Source organism: Eschrichtius robustus, chromosome 14 (genome assembly GCF_028021215.1).
Source record: "Eschrichtius robustus isolate mEscRob2 chromosome 14, mEscRob2.pri, whole genome shotgun sequence".
Classification (NCBI taxonomy): Eukaryota; Metazoa; Chordata; class Mammalia; order Artiodactyla; family Eschrichtiidae; genus Eschrichtius; species Eschrichtius robustus.
In genome coordinates this window covers 49,058,628-49,071,448 of record NC_090837.1, presented here as the reverse complement: position 1 = coordinate 49,071,448, position 12,821 = coordinate 49,058,628, and the positions used below count along the sequence as shown (strand labels likewise).

The 12,821-nt window shown below is 38.3% G+C and overlaps 1 non-coding gene across 1 annotated transcript; it reads right to left on the bottom strand.

Moving 5' to 3' along the window:
• Nucleotides 1-11,140: 11,140 nt before the first annotated feature.
• LOC137777095 (U6 spliceosomal RNA) lies at nt 11,141-11,247 on the bottom strand. The gene has a single exon (XR_011076423.1). It is a non-coding gene; the product is annotated as a U6 spliceosomal RNA (small nuclear RNA).
• Nucleotides 11,248-12,821: the final 1,574 nt, after the last annotated feature.

The following is a 12,821-nucleotide window of genomic DNA, read 5'->3' as shown; positions in this document are numbered from 1 at the left end:
GAGCTGGGAGGTCTCTTGTGGACCAGTGTCCTGAAGTTGGCTCTCCCACCTCAGAGGTACGGCCCTGATGCCTGGCTGGAGCACCAAGAGCCTTTCGTCCACACGGCTCAGAGTAAAAGGGAGAAAAAATAGAAAGAAAGAAAGAAAGAGGCTATAATATAGTGAAGTAAAATAAAGCTATTATAAAGCAAAGCTATACAGACAAAATCTCACCCAGAAGCATATACATATACACTCACAAAAAAAGGAAAAGGGGAAAAATTAATATATCCTGCTCCCAAAGTCCACCTCCTGAATTTGGGATGATTCGTTGTCTATTCAGGTATTCAACAGATGCAGGCACATCAAGTTGTTTGTGGAGTTTTAATCCACTGCTTCTGATGCTACTGGGACAGATTTCCCCTTCTCTTCTCTGTTCGCACAGCTCCCGGTGTTCAGCTTTGGATTTGGACCTGCCTCTGCATGTAGGTCGCCTGAGGGTGTCTGTTCCCCACCCAGACAGGACGGGGTTAAAGGAGCAGCTGCTTCGGGGGCTCTGGTCACCCAGGCCGCGGGGAGGGAGGGGTACGGAGGAGGCAGGGCGAGCCTGCGGCGTCAGAGGCCGGCGTGACGTTGCAGCAGCCTGAGGCTCGCAGTGCGTTCTCCCGGGGAAGTTGTCCCTGGATCACGGGACCCTGGCAGTGGCGGGCTGCACAGGCTACCGGGAGGGGCGGTGTGGAGAGTGACCTGTGCTCACACACAGGCTTTTTGGTGGCGGCAGCAGAAGCCCCAGCGTCTCACGCCCGTCTCTGGGGTCCGCGCTGATAGCCGCGGCTCGCGCCAGTCTCTGGAGTTCGTTTAGGCGGCGCTCTGAATCCCCTCTCCTTGCGCGCCGCGAAACAAAGAAGCAAGAAAAAGTCTCTTGCCTCTTCGGCAGCTGCAGACTTTTTCCCGGTCTCCCTCCCAGCCAGCTGTGGTGCGCTAACCCCTTCAGGCTGTGTTCACGCCGCCAACCCCAGTCCTCTCCCTGCGATCCAACAGAAGCCGAGCCTCAGCTCCCAGCCCCGCCCGCCCTGGCGGGTGAGCAGACAAGCCTCTCGGGCTGGTGAGTGCTGCTCGGCGCCGATCCTCTGTGCGGGAGTCTCTCCGCTTTTTCCTCTGCGCCCCTGTTGCTGTGGGGTCCGCGCTGATAGCCGCGGCTCGCGCCCGTCTCTGGAGTTCGTTTAGGCGGCGCTCTGAATCCCCTCTCCTCGCGCACCAGGAAACAAAGAGGGAAGAAAAAGTCTCTTGCCTCTTCGGCAGCTGCAGACTTTTTCCCGGACTCCCTCCCGGCTAGCTGTGGTGCACTAACCCCTTCAGGCTGTGTTCACGCCGCCAACCCCAGTCCTCTCCCTGCGATCCGACCGAAGCCCGAACCTCGGCTTCCAGCCCCGCCCGCCCCGGCGGGGGAGCAGACAAGCCTCTCGGGCTGGTGAGTGCTGGTCGGCGCCGAGCCTCCGTGCGGGAATCTCTCCGCTTAGCCCTCCGCACCCCTGTTGCTGCGCTTTCCTCCGTGGCTCCGAAGCTTCCCCCCTCTGCCACCCACAGTCTCTGCCCGCGAAGGTCCTTCCTAGTGCGTGGAAATCTTTCCTCCTTCACAGCTCCCTCCCACTGGTGCAGGTGCCGTCCCTATTCTTTTGTCTCTGTTATTTCTTTTTTCTTTTGCCCTACCCAAGTATGGGGGGAGTTTCTTGCCTTTTGGGAGGTCTGACGTTTTTTGCCAGCGTTCAGTGGGTGTTCTGTAGGAGCAGTTCCACGTGTAGATGTATTTCTACTGTATCTGTGGGAAGGAAGGTGATCTCCGCGTCTTACTCTTCCGCCAACTTCTCCCTAACCCTCGGTTTATAACTTTTTGAAGGTAAGTTCTTAAAGCCAGAAAGGTTTAAAGCTATCTTCTGGGCTTCCACCCACCTCTTGTCATTTTGTTTATCATTCTTCACAAAGTACAGGTAATTGTTTCCTTGCTTTTTAAAGATACATTATTCAGATTATTTTGAAGGGAATAACATCCAAGAAATGCTGTAATTTTCACTGTTTTAATCTATAAATTACAACTGTAACATTTGCTGTTTTAATTTCCGAATACCCTACAAAGGATCGCAATGTTTCTCTCTACATTTTCTTAGACAACATAAATGTTACACATCTATCACTTCTTTAAGTTTGAAATACTATAAAAATCTGAAATATTCATTTATCAGAACACTAATTCTTTGGTCCTTCAGGTTGTAGGTGCTCTTCTAATGTGCAAATATGTGGAAGATTATCCTATAGCTCCTCTCCCATCTCAGTGCAGTTGAGAATTCTGACACTTTCTTGGCACTCTTTAAATTTTGTATCTCATGCTAATGCTTAATTCTCATTAATTTTGTTGAATGAACTCATTCTATCCTGCATTAAATTAAGTAAAGGGGCAGTGTGTTCATTTAGTTTTTGTTGTCACTTGTATGATCAAAAACTAATAGTATCAACAAATACATAAGAATTTAGCATAGATTCTATGACTGATTCAATCAAGTATATTTTTAGATTCCTAAATATTCATACTTACTTCAAAGTATATAAGTACTTAGATGTTCTTATATACCACATATTTCCAAAATTATTTTTGAAAAAATTAAAAGTAGGGAAAAGTACACAGAGATATCATAGACAATTACATATAGAAATTAATAAACACTAGCATTTTGTGTTATTTGCTTCATAAATTTTAATAAAAGAAAAATTATAAGTACAGTTAAAATTTCCATTGTCAAAAATATTTCCATTGTCCACCATTCCCATTCCTTCCACTCTTCACTATTATAAATTTGATATATGTTCTATCAGTTCTTATTTTATATTTCAACATATATATATGTGCATCAATGAATAAAATACAATTTGTAGCTGCTTCAAAAATTTTATATAAATGGCTATTATTTAATCACTCTGCTACTGGCTTTTCAAAAATTTATCCTTGCCAAAGTATAGACTTGTTTTATTTAATTTACTACTGTACACTATTCCATTCTGCTAATCCTCTACATTTTAAAACCCATTTCTGTACTGACAGCCATTTTTTTTGCTGTTATAGACAATTTTTCAGTGAACAACTTTGTATATGTCTCTTTATGACCTTGTTGGAGGTATTTTTCTATTAGGGGAGACATCATGACACTTGTTGTGTCGTAGGGTATGGATATTTCCAACGTGACTAGATTCCCTTAAAGTGTTGAACAACGTGGTTATACCAATGCACACTTCCACAAGCTCTGAATGAAGTTTCAGTTTCCTTATTTATTAGTCAATATATAATGATGGTAGACGTATAACATTTATCAGCATAATGAGTGAGAGATTTTCTTATGGCATTAGTTGCACTGTTTCTGATACTCAGACCTTCTCTTTTGTGACTTCCCTATTCATATCTTGTTTATGTTTTATTGCATCTTTTGTCTTTTTCTTGTTTATCTGCATGAGTTCTTTATGTATTCTAGATTTAAATACTATCTTTATTTAATATGTTGCAAATATCTTTTAGTATGTTGCTTATCTTTTAACTTTGATTATATATATATAACTTGTTAATTATTAAAAATGTTAATTATAATGTCTCTTCTGATTGACCAAGAAGTATAATATCAATAATTTGTGTTCCAATTCTCCTTGACTTATAACTCTAATTTAATATTTAAGTTGAGAAGTAATATTTAACTTTTAGGAAAAATGTATTTGGAAAACTGACCTCATTGGGAATAATTGTAATTATTATGCTTCTTTGATCAATGACATCAATGAGCTTTGAATTCTTAAAAGATATGGAACTATATGGTACTGATTAAGGACTAGTTTCCCAAAGTTTCTACATTTTGGCACTGAAAGGACCCTTAGAGATCATCTTTTTCTTGCTTTACACAGGCTGGAACTAAAATCCAGAGAATGTGGTGACCAAAAACCCAGTATCCATGGGGACATGCAGCCAGAATCAATGCCTATTTATTACTGGTTTGGGGTAGTTTCCACTGAACCACAGTCAAAGCAGCTCCAAGAGCAAATAGATGAATTTCACTTTTCAGAGTTAAAGTTAATGGTATTCCTAACTAGCATATTTCCTTTCCTTCCAGAAATGAGTAACATTGGACAGTCAGTTCTCAGATTTTAGATAATACCAACTTTCTTTGTAATGGGGGAAGGTAAGAACGTGATTCAATTAGGCTCTTTAAACAAGTGAGAAGGGCACACACACCACATCATTGCTCTTCCTGGCAACTCCACTCAGCAGGTGGCAAGGACTGGAAATAAATCTAACTTGCAGAAGTTTTACCAATTTCAGCTCCTAGAAAATTGTTCTCTCATTTAGAGAAATTCTCTAGTAAGGCTGAACTAATCCCAGGTTTCCATGTGCAAAAGTTAAGTTTTAAATATTGTTCATAATATGGAGAATGTTGACCACAGAATAATTACAGTGTAATTATGTTTGTCGTATGTTTACAACAAATTCCTATAACAGGAAGAGCAGTAAACATTGCATATGCTTAACTACTTACTTTTACCTTTAGTGCATCTACACCATACATACACATCCATTTGCTACAGGAATCGATTTATCCATTCAGTTTTGTTGTTGCTTTTCTAGCTGAAAGAACCTGTGGTTGGTACAGGGATTAAACAAATACAACTAAGAATACAACTTTGGATCAGTGTGTACCTATTTTAAAGGGGAGCTGAAATGCCCTCAAGCATAACCTGAGCTTTTTATTCCCTGAGTTCTTTGTAAGTAGGCGTCCTTTCATCTTTTTATGGTAGTTCACCATTTATTTACATCTTTTAATAGTATATTTTGTAGTTCTGACATCAAGGACTATATGTTCTTTCCAGTGTGTTCAGGTTCAGATCAAAATAAAACTAGAGGGTATTAGAGGCAGGAAAAAATTAGCATTCTAACGCTGTAGTACTCTCACGTAGGAAGGAAATCTACATCACAAGCAAGTATACATATGCAATTCCTATAGCATAAAGCACGCTGAGTCTTAGAGGTCAGTTTGTGTACCCCATGATATCCTCCAGCTGCCATGGCAATTACTTGTTTTCACTGGGTAACTGAGCGAATGGCCACATCTGTTCTTGCTGAGCTCTTCCCCCCCCCCCCCCCAATACAGAGCATAGGGAATAGATTCACTTCTTAGTGTTCAAAGATTTACGTGCATGACTGTCTCCACATCAAGGAGAGACTGTAAATCTTAGGTCAGAAAGTCACACTTGTCCTTGAGTCCCTCCTTTTTTTCTGCCCCAAAGTTCTTCTGTTCTTATATAAACACAACCAAATATGCATTTATTCAATGGAAAAGGAGACATAACATTCCCCTTAGGCAATAAAGAAATATATATATTGAAGAAATGGTAACTTGTCCACTGGCACGATGATACTCTGGAATTCAAAATAAAAGATTCTTTTGGATAAATTTGCATTTATTTATTTTTCTTTTTTAAGCAAATATGTCTTAATTGATAAAGTCCTTCAGGTAAGTATTCAGACATCTTAATTCTGATGCCAGTTAGGACTAGAAGACATTTTTGATAAATTTGTACCAGCCTCACTGAAATAAGTTAACAGCTGCACTGAGTCAATTCTTTTCCATTTCCTGCATCCCCGGAGAGAGAGAAGTGACAACAATGATGTTAGAGACATTCAGGCCAACATTTGACTCACTAATACTGAAAGTCATGAAAGAGATAATTTCTGGTATTTCTCATATCTTTTTTTAATCTGAGGATCACAAGATACCATCTGAGAGAAGAGACAGCACAGGGCTTCTCTTTCTTCCTCTAGTTATCAAGCACTTTTCTAAGGCTAAAACCTCATATTCGTATTCTCCTAAAATGGTAGAAACTATTCTGTATATTTTGCTAAATTTTTCCTGGGAGGATTAGGTTGAATCCTCAAGATCTAAGAGATTTTCTAAAGATGTTGCTTTGGTTGATTTGAAGTTTTCTTAAATACTTCTGGCTAGATGAGGGAAGTCTGAAATTCTTAGGTACAAGAAATCCTATTGGCCAACTCTACTCAACTTGAGAGTCAATTGGTTTTCTAGATATTTTCATAAGGTGTGAAGGCAGAAAGTTTAAGAAGCAGAGGGACTCCATGGTGGCGAAAAATTCTGACTGAGAAAAGTCAGACACCTGTTCTCAAGCTGACCTAACAGTTAAGCCAAACCTGAGGAGATAATGGGAGCAAGATGAAAAAGTGAGCATTTGAGCACAAAGGCAGGGATGAGCTTGATACATGGTGAGAGAACCCAACAGTAGAATCCAAACAAAATTCAAGATTCAAGCTATTCATCCACATAGGCAGGAAATTCAAAGAGGCCTAGGCATGTAAGAGTTTAATTCCTCTTCCTGAGGAGTTAGAGTAGGTCTGAGCAGGATATCAGGTCACAATGGCTGAAAATGCAGTTCCAGGAATAGGCACTGGGTTATACATTATTGGGTTATCCAGAGCAACCAAGAGCAGGAAGAATGGAAGGGCAAGTTCAGGAGAGTACTACGGTCCAAGGATGAGAGTTGAATTATGTGCTGTGCAATGCTTGAGCATGGGGCTTGAGACAAGAGGCCAAGTAAAAAGCTCAGAACTCAGGGGTGTACTGGATTGGCACAGGGAAGTAGAGGCTGTTGGAAAGGGGAGAGTACCAAAGGGATTACTTCCAGCAAGGCTAGTGTGCCTTTGAGTGGGTCAGCCTGATTTCAATGCACCGTATCCAGCTGGGCATATGAAAGTTCTGAGAAATCAGTGTAGAGAGTCAAGAGATTCCTGTGTCAGACATGGGCTTTATGAAATTTACATATGATAGACGTTCATGTTCCTCTGCTGAGTCCATGGCTAAAAAATCTTAGCCCTGGCTAATTCAGGGACTTTGTCATTATCACAGAAAATAGGCCAAAGAGCTGAAAGCCACAAGCAGATCCCTCAAGTCACTGCTGCTGTGGCATGGTCAGAAGGCAGGGAGCTATATGCACTTAACAACTTGCCTATCGGTTATCACCATGCAGTATTTAAAACTAATAAGTCAGATTAGGCCAATATGTTGGATTTCTCCCTTCCTTTCTTCCTTCATTCAGTAAATATTATGGTATGCAGACTGTGTGCAAGACAGAATGCTAGGTGACACGGCGATGATGCACATGGAAATGGTAAAAAGGCCCAGTTCCTCCCTCAAGGGGCTTAGAGTCTTGCAGAGAGACAGATGTTACATAGCTCACTTTGCCAATCAGGACTCTTCCTTAATCCACTTCTCTAGGTGATCTCTATTTCTGCCTTTTTCTTTCATCCCTGACCAATTATCCATGCATTTTCTATCACTTTTTGCTCCTTTGATTAGTACTGCCTTTCTTGCCCTACTCTAGAGGCTCCTCCTCATCTGTGCTTCTCCTTCCCCTCCTCCCCACCCCGCCCCTTACCCTTGGCACTTTCAAGTGGTATCTAGACTCTTACGAAAATGTGGTTGGATAAAATTTAGAGATTTACATCTGACTTGAGTTTTCAGAACGTTTCCTGAGAGATGACACTGACTGGGTTGATGATGGAGATGGGGAGAATGGGGTGATTGTAATTTAAATATTTATTATTTGTGTAATTAGAGTATCTCCATAAAGTTGTTCTCAGATCCTATTAGGAGGTAATTCCATGAAGGCAAGGATGGGGTTCTTTTAGTTCACATTTGTAGCCTCAGTGCCAAAACAGTCCTTAGCACATCGTAAACACTCAATATTTGGTGAATGGATGAACACATAAATGAATGAACAATTAGATGAATGAATAGTGGAGGACAGGGCAGGAAGAAATAGGAAGGACTGGGAAGGCATTTCTGCTGGCTCTTGGAGTGAATGTCAGAACGGATATGTTTACATTTGGGGCATGGTACGGGAAATAAAGCATTAAAAAGCCTTGAGATACTGAATCAAAATTCTGTCCACTTCACAGATTTTATTGGAGATGGTCCTTGCTCATCTCTGCAGGACTCTGCAGAAAAGTCAAAATCTTGTGTTTACTCATCTCATAGGCCTTGGAGTCAGCTGGACCTGGCTTTACATGCCATAGCTCTGGGGCAAGTTACCTAATCTTCATCCCCAGACCCATTATTTTTGAAACTGGAAACTGATGATTATCTGACAGCATGTCTGTGCGGGTTAAAAATGAAGTGGCCAGAATCATTTCATATAGATGCTCAATGAAGGCTTTCTCTTTCTTTACAGCACTCGTTGTTCTTCCTGCCCTTCCCCACTGGCTGCTCACTCATCATCAGCTAATTTTATTTCCAATTCAGTCCATATTTTCTTTGTTAATGGAAAAAGTAAACTATTTAAATAAATGATGACAATTATAGCACATTTGAATTTTAAAGAGAATCCTGGCAAATAAATTCTGGATAAAATGGATAATTTCAAAGACTAAAGCCAGTCAGAACAAATAACACAAGACAAATTATATGAGCAATTATTTGCAATAAAGAACTGAAAGTCTCAAGTTGTTCTTTCAGAGTACACTTGAGTTCTTATTAGTCATAACTTTATATTTATACAATCAACATAAACGAGGGTTTCAAAAGATTTTATTAGCATTAATCCATCTTCACAATTGGTGCTATTTTATCCCATTTTCAGACATAGAAGGTATTTAAAGTTACAAAAGAAATAAAGCATTCTTTTGGCTTCCAAGTTTCATAGATCTTTTTTTTTTCAGGGAAATCTCTGGGGTTTATTTAAAACAATTCTTTGAGTGAAATTAAACGTTAATTACCAAATTATTATTTCATGTTTTAGCCACATAGATGAATGCACTTTTGCACACAGATTTATAAACTTTTAAAAAAGCAATAGCTCGACTGTTATACAGCACAGTAGTTGTCTTTCATAAGTATGAACCAATATAAAATGAACAATCTTTATTCATCAGTACATTCTTACATTTATCTTAATTGACTAAAAGTATCCCTTGATTCTTCTGCATATTGATCAAAATATTGTGACAATGACATAGGGAAGGAAATTATCCTATTTAAAATACTGGTAAAAACAAAGTTACTCTGAACCAAGCTTTATTAGATATGTCAAATAATCATCCATTTTTTAAAAACTATATTTTCCTTTAAAATGCCAAGAAGATATAATTAATTCACTACATGTTCTGCTTAAACTAGTAATAACTATAATAAATATTTGAAGGTAAAATTATAATCTAGATCTCTTTATAAAATTATCTCTGTGCTTATTACATTTGTGAGTGAAAACAATCTAGTTTAAGTGAAAGGTAAATAAAACGCAAGTTGTAAAATAAGTAAAGGGCAATGCTTCACTTGAGATTTTAGATTTCTTTTTCTGTCAAGACTCAGACCTGAGACTGAAATACCTTTTTATTCAGGGAGAAGTAGGAGTCATAAAGTGCTTTTGTCTAAGCACTGGTACATCAGGGCTTTTCTGCAGGATTGGAGGGGCAGTGTCCCCCAGAGACAGCCTGTCCAGTGGCCATCACCACAGTTCACTGTGTGCTTCCGGAGAGTACCTGGGATGTAAAGTGTTTAGTCACTATACCTACTCTATTCTTTTTCTCTTCAAATAAAGTCAGTTGTGAGTGAAAAGCTATTTCTTGGCATTTCTTAAATTTAACTCATTGTGTGCCTTTGAACATGACAAAGCCTATTCTTCTTATAGGTAAAACTTCTCTAAGAAAGTACTTTCTCTCCAGCTGTGAAACTGACTGATGATTTTATAACCCCTGAGGAACTTCTGCTGGCAGCTAAGGGTGCATTTTCAAAGAAGAAATAGATGTGGCATGTGTTCTTATGTAAAGAAATATTCTTGATTTCTACTTGAATAAGCAGCATCACTGCACAGGAGGTACTGAAAAATCAGTGCAATTAATCAACATTTAAAAATTGATTTTACTAATGCTTAAATATTTTAAAAATTAAATTAAATTAACAAAAATATTGGTATATTTTTAGACTACTATAACACTGCAGAGATGGCCCAGCTATGAATGACCAAAATGCTGTATTTTTTAGGAGGTTGTTCAGAGCCAGAAAAGTCATCAAGAAGCTATTTAGTAGGGATTAAATACATGGGAATATCTCTATGGATACTTTGAAATATCTGTGTTATTGGAAGAAAGGAGAAGGAATACAAAGGAGGAGAAAGAAAGGAGTACAAAAAAATAATCAGATTTCTTACTTCCGATTTTAAGGAAGTATTGCTGTCACCTGAGCCGTCCATCTATAATTGTGGCATTCTTCAATAATCCGAGGTAGGTGAGAGCTTTAGGGATTTCTCACACAAATTTTAAACTAGGTTGTATATTATAATAAAAGCAATTTTCAGACAAATTTTGCCATAATTAAATACTTATTAGCAGGCAAGCGTAAAAATACTAAACAACCTATTCTTTCCGACTTGCTTAAGTTCCACTTTATCCTTAAGGAACTGTGATAAGTACTTTGCACGGAAATTTTATTGGAGGCAGACGCTCCAATGTTCTAACAACAAGATCAGATAATCATTTAATCGGACGGGGAACAGAATTCTCATGCCTAAATGAACTAACAATAACAACTATAATAAATATTTCAAGATAACATTATAATGGAGATTTTTAAAATGAACTGATCTCTATGCTTATTAAGTTGGTGAATAAAAACAACCTAGTTGAAATGAAAGGTAGATAAGACACAATTGTAAGCTAAGTAAAAGGCAGAGCAGAAGAGAGTCCTTGGAGACGAGATCTCCTTTCTAAAGAATCTTTGAACACTGTTCAGGCAACAGGGCAGATACTTGTACATTACTTAGCAATCTAATTTAGGCTTACAAGATTAGGACATCAGAGGTATCAAGAATTTTAAAGATATCAATTTCGTGACCACAAACTTCCATATATATCATTTCCTAAAACCATTGATTCTTCTTTTCTCACCTGCCCTTCACTCATCCATAATTTTACATGGTGCATTGCCCTGAGGACATCAAATTTGGATATTTAACAAAGAGACAATTATAAAATAGCGTTTCAGGGAAGTGTCCTTTAAATATAAATTAATGCAACTGGCTTGTAACTTTTTTTATTTTTAAAAAAATTTTATTGAAGTAGAGTTGAAAAAATATGGACCGCTTCATGAATTTGTGTGTCATCCCTGGGCAGGGTCTATGCTAATCTTCTGTGTATCTTTCCAATTTTAGCATATGTGTTACCGAAGTGGGCACTATAACTTTCTCCCTTAAAAATTTTTTTGTAATATAGCTTTCTGGTTTTGGTATCAGTGCGATGCTTTCTCATTAGGTGAGTTGGCACATGTCCCCCTTTCCTCTACTTTCTGAAAGATTTTGTATAAGAATGGTATTATTCCTTATGAAACGTTTCATAGAATTTACTATTGAAGCCACCTGGGATGGAATCTCCTTGTGAAAGTCTTTTTACTTGTAAATTCAATTTTTGTAAGGAGACATTGGGCTATTCAGATTTTCCACTTTTTCATTGAAAGCTTGTTTTTCAGACTTACGGTGCATTTATAGTGCTTTTCTCTGGATTTCAGCCATTTACTAATACATGCCCCTTCAAGGGTCTCTTTTGAATTCCTAGGGTGTTCTCCAAGGAGTCTCTATTTTGACTGATTGGAATGCACGCGTGTCCAGCTCTGTGTGAGCTCTGTGAAATATGCAGTTTACACCGTCTTGGTTATTCTTTGAACACACTTGAAGATTTCTGGAGCCATTTTTCTGCATGGATCTCTCTTCTTCATTACAATGCGTTGCAGATTTCCAGCTACTTCTGCCTCCCAGAACTCTGAGCTCTCTCTCCTCCTCTCAGTAAGACTGCTCGCCACTGTTTTGGTTCCACTTCTCTGTGTCACAGGTCAAAAATGTTTCCAGGCAAAAAGCTGGAAGATAGTAGGACATACCAAGACAGATTATACCTTGTTTGTACGCAGTAGTAGATTTTAAGTCCACTTTTCTAATAGTTATTTACCTAAACCAGTTTTGGTTACTATTTGTCTGATAGAATGTTTTCACTTACTAAAAAGTTTCAGGTGTTCATATGTCTTTATGCTTCAGATCTTTTTCTTGTAAACAACATATATCTTGATTTTGTTCTTTTTTTAAATCCAATCTGAAAATGTGTCTTGCATAGTGAGTTTAGAAAATTTACATTCAGATTAATTCTTCGTATATTTGTATGTAATTCTAATATTTTGGTTTATTCTCTTTTCATGTTTTCTGTGTCTATTTAAAAACTTATTTTTACTTATTGTCTTTAACTCTTATCTCTCGTTTCAAACAGGATGGTATACTTATTAACTTTCTCATCCCTTTGCCACACCCTCCCTCTTTCCTTTTTAGTTTGATGTGATCTAGATTTTAATTCTGGGGTAATGTATATATTTTCTTTCTATTATGCTCACTGTGATTTTAAAGAAAATAAACTTTACTGACATATTTAATTTCTTCTTCATATTTCTTGTAGCATCTCATAGATTTATTGAAAAATAAAAATGTTATTATTTAAAATTCTATTTAGGGACTTCCTGGCCGTCCGGTGATTAAGACTTTGTCTTCCAATGCAGGGGGTGTGGGTTCAATCTCTGGTCAGGGAGCTAAGATCCCACATGCCTCTTGGGCAAAAAACCAAAACATAAAACAGAAGCAATAGTGTAACAAATTCAATAAAGACTTTAAAAATGGTTCACATCAAAAAAAAAATCTTTAAAAAAAATATATAAAATGCTATTTAAAAATATTATCCAAAACAATTTTCAGTGCAAGGCTTTTCTGGAAAAAGC